Source organism: Triticum urartu, chromosome 5 (assembly GCF_003073215.2).
Source record: "Triticum urartu cultivar G1812 chromosome 5, Tu2.1, whole genome shotgun sequence".
Taxonomy (NCBI): domain Eukaryota; kingdom Viridiplantae; phylum Streptophyta; class Magnoliopsida; order Poales; family Poaceae; genus Triticum; species Triticum urartu.
Genome location: NC_053026.1, coordinates 466799841 through 466804443, shown reverse-complemented (window position 1 = coordinate 466804443; position 4603 = coordinate 466799841). Strand labels below are relative to the sequence as shown.

Sequence of the window (4603 nt, the reverse complement as noted above, 5' to 3'; positions counted from 1 at the left end):
TGCCATGACAAATCCACAGCAGTTGGCGCCCACCGTGGGGCTTGCGCACAGTGGTGTTGAGTTCTTGAAGGGATCTTTTCTAGGGTTCGAGAAGTTCAAAAAAAATTCCGGCTCAAACCGGCGTGGAAAGTTCACATCAAGTTTATCAGTAAGATTAATGAAGTGTTTTACTGCGGTGGGGTAAGAGATTAAGGCTATTTTGGGTTATCTGTGTGTGCCACCGTCGCGTTGTACGATCCGCTGAGATCGACAGAGGTTCAAGAGAGTTTCGACGGTTTGCTGTGCGTCGTATCCAGCGATCAATTCAATCGCAATTTCCGCCAAGACGTCAAGTGCCAGGAAGGAAAGCTACTTCGAGTCACGGCGGCTTAAGTTTTCTCGTAGAAGACAGTTAGAAACAGACAGAGACACGGATTTGCCCTCACGTGAAGAAAAAAAAAAAAAGAATCTAGAAGTGAATACAGAGTTGACCCGGTTTCCGCGCTGCCTTCCTTGCCAGGCGTGGCCTCTGAGCCGCCGTGGTCGATCCCCCCGAGGCTTGCCCCTACGGCCTCTTCGCTCCCCCCGCCGCCGGAGCATCACCGGTCCGCTCCTCCGTTGCGGATTTGCCGGGGCCATCTGAGCCGTATCTGCTGCGGAGGCTATCGTGTGCTGCCCTGAGTGGCCGCTGCTCCTCCAACTTGTTGATCGAGCCCGACCTCCGCAATCCCTACGCCAGCTCCGCGCCGCCTATGTGGTTTGCCTTGTTCGAGCCGCCGCGACCGGCGTTGAGCCGCCCGGCCACGCGGATGCCTCAGCTGTTGCCCTGCGCCTCCGCCTCAAGCACTACCGGTCTACCGTTTGCTTCTGCTCCTCCGGCCACTAAGCCGCCCGTGCGGATTATGCCGCGCCGCCTGATTGCTGTTGTTGCCTTGCGCCTTGAGCCAGTGGCGGCGCCAGGAAATGATGGCTGGGTATTCATCCAAAATTTTTTTTTGCTCTAAATGAGGCATATGAACCAAACAACACAGAAAAAACAGTAGTGCTAGCTGTAGATTGCTCTCAACCTCAACGGAAAAAGCAGTTGGTGTGGATGCAGAACTTATTTTCCTTGCCTTTGAAGATTTGTCCCACAATTCAAACAAGCTAAAATCTTTCTTCTTCATCTACATCACAATCACATAAACAAAGTAGAAATCAGTGGCAGTGGCACTGCGGCATCAAATCCATCACATAAACATCCTCCTTCTTCAAACTCCAATGTCCATTTAGTTCAATTTCAGTTTACAAACAACTCTTCAGATTTCTTAAAAAAACAGAGAACAAAGAGCCAAAAAATACCTTGGTGGAGAACTGGAGCTGTGCTGCAGTGCTGGTCTGCTGGAGGAGACGCCGAGACGGTCAGCAGTGGAGCCGTCGACAGAGCACTGGAGGCCGGCCGGATCTCAGACTCAGAGGCGGAGGAGAAGGAGAGTAGGAGACAGTTCGGGGAGGGGAGGGGCGGAGTGGCAGTACTGGATCTGGATCCACCGAGGGGAGGGAAGGAGAGGGCCGGCCGGACTTGATCCGCCGCTGCTGCCGCGGCCCGGCTGCTAGGCGCTAGGTTTGGGAGGAATCGGGGGAGGGGAAGGGAGATTGAAATTGGTCGCTGTCGATAGGTTCCTCGCTTCGCCCGCGCGTACAGCCAGACGCACGTCTGGACGTCTGGTTCGCTGCGTGACTGTCCTCTGCTTGGGCTGGGCCAGTATTAGATGTGTATATTGATACTTTTTTGGACCTAAATCTTGTGTATTCCAGGGAATACCCAGGAAGACCCCAGCGCCGCCACTGCCTTGAGCCGTGGTGCGGGAGACGCTGGTGAGCGGTTCTATTTACAATCACATCAAGCATGCAGATTCGCTTTCAAGAAAAGCTTGCAAGGTATTATTACCATACAGTAATTTCTTTTTAATACTAACTATTTGGTTGTGTTTGCATCGCACTATCGACAGTGAGCAGGGCAAGGCGGTGTTGGTCGTCCGAGGCTGAGTGGGCTGTACTACCATCGCTAAGCCACCTTCGCGGATCTACCTCACTGCTCCGACCGTGCAGCTGAGCCGCCCCCGCCTCTGTTGCGTGGCCTCAACTCTATTTCTGCTCCGGGTCGCTGAACGCCCCAAGTAGTCTCTGCCAGAATCGCCTCTGTCACGATAAAACGGATTGTCCCTCGTTCAAACAAATCAGGTGATATCCATCCAAGTTTGTTTTATTAGCAAATGTTGTTTTGTCAAAAAACAAGTTTATCTTTTGCCTTGGTCTACAATATTGTTTATGCAGGGCAATTATTTATGACAAAAAAAATGATATTATACCTCGGAGATGGAGGCAGCCCAATATCTTTTGGCACGGGTGGTCATCGTTACTCGGCGAACTCCCGCGCCGATTTACAACGCCGTGGCCGTCTCTCGTGGTCGCACCGGTTCACAGCGACACGGACAACTCGCCCGTCCACCCTCGCGGCCGTTTCACGCTTCCGCGCCGGTCTACAACGTAGAGGACAATTTGCTCGTCCGCGCCGGTTTACAACACCGGGCCGGCTCATCTGCTTAGCTCCCGCGGCCGACTCACCTGTGAGTAATTTTAGCTTCACCCGGTGATCATCAACTCCGCGGTGATAATCTCTGACCTGACGCATCAGGGGAAATCCATCCAGTATATTTTTGTATTATATATTGCTTTATTTTAAAAAAGAGGAGCCATTACTTTGTCTTGCAAGTTCTTCAATGTAGGACAAATTAAAGCACAAAGCTCTGAATCTCTCAAATCCGGTTTAAGAATTTCCGATTCAAAAAGGAATTAACTTCTCGCAAGTTCGAGTTTAAGAGGCCATCAGAAAATTTCCGGGTCATCAGAAAGTATTCTGGTTTACAATCCGGTTCAATGGAAAGATGTCTTCCACGAGCTCTGAAGCTCTCAATATCCGGTTTAACATCCGGTTCAAGAAGGATTTATCTCTTGCGAAAAGTTAAACGGTGCCAAAGAGGACCTGCTGCCATGATGCGCGGTTCAAACATGGGTATCATGCCTTAATTGGCTTATCATATTCTTGATCACTTGGGGGCTTTGGTCGTATCCGAACCATAGCTACACCTCTTGATCGGCGCAATGCCACAATATCACTTGGGGGCTTGGTCGCGTCTGAACCATAGCAACGCCATCTGGTAGGCGAAAAGCCACAATATCATTTGGGGACTTGTGGTCACGTCTGAACCATAGTCACGCCTCTTGATAGGCGAGAGCCACCAGATCACTTGGGGACTTGGTCACGTCTGAACCAGTCATGCCTCTTGATCGGCCTAAAGCCACAGAATCACTTGGGGGCTTGGTCGAACCCGAACCATTGCCATGCCACTTGATCGGCATAAATGCCACGGTTTCATTTGGGGACCTGGCTGACTTGAACCATAGCTACACCTATCGGGAGCTTGGTCGTGTCCGACCATGGTAACACCATCTGATCAGCTCAAATAAGCCTTTTTTGCAAATGGTTTTGTCATTGCCTTTGTTTCAATATTTTCCTTGATAACTATTTCTTTTATTGCGTTTTTAAACCGACAAAGTTTTAAACCGGTTCAAACTGTCAATTACAAATTGAAGGAACATGGGTCAAATTTTAACCCGGAGACTATCTGCCCGGTTTGATTTCCTGTTACCATCCTATTATGGAGTAAACCGGTGATTATCAACCCAGCTCGGCTTTCAACTACAAGTTATCAGTACACGATCAAGTTATAATCTGGAGACTATCAGCCCGGTCTGGTTTGACTACGAGTCGCCAGTATTATATATGGTTAAACCGGTGTTTATCACAACCCGGTACGGTTTTATCATAAACCGGCACAATATGGAAGGAGTTATCAGTAATCAAGATTTGGGTTATCACCCTTACTACAAAAAGATGGTAAAACCAACAATGTGATTCAATGTCACAGGTATGATATATTTCATATTTGATTATTCTTAAGTGCAGCCTTGGTTATAAACCCGGGTTATATGTTGGGCATTATGACCCGTCCGGCAGTAAACCGCCAGGACACTTTAAACTTGTTGTATGCAGAAACAGGTTTGTTAAACCGGCCTGGTTTTGGACTATAAGTCGCTAGTATATATATTTGGATTGCGCCATTGGAATCATGCGCTTATAAATCATTGGGTCATATTATTCAAATAGCCAAACTTGGCTGAATTTTCATTATGATATTGAATGAATAAGGTTTTCATACCGGATTATATTATCTTGAATAGCCAACATGGCTGGATTTTTATGGTTATTAATAATCGGTATTATTAAGTTTTCAAAGTCGCTTTAGCGCAATGGCTATTATTTTATCAAAGGATATGATTTATTCTACAATGAAAGGAATAGTCCCGAGTCGTTGCAGGCTTACAACCCGGCACTTGGGGGCTACAGTATTCAAATTGAGATTACATGCAAGTCTCATGTCGCTGCAAGCATGCACCATGACACTTGGGGGCTAATGCAAAGTCATTTTTACTAGTCTTATTGAAGATCCGACTCATCACATTATAATGAGCCGGCCCTTGGGGGCTACCAATTGCTCCTGTCAACAATTCAAGGTACACA

General features: G+C 48.1%; 1 long non-coding RNA gene across 1 annotated transcript; it reads right to left on the bottom strand.

Annotated features, from left to right (window-relative positions):
- Positions 1-303: 303 nt before the first annotated feature.
- Positions 304-2695, bottom strand: LOC125556321. The gene is made up of 2 exons (XR_007305060.1): positions 1321-2695; positions 304-1145 (listed from the first exon to the last, which is right to left on the bottom strand). It is a non-coding gene; the product is annotated as an uncharacterized LOC125556321 (long non-coding RNA).
- Positions 2696-4603: the final 1908 nt, after the last annotated feature.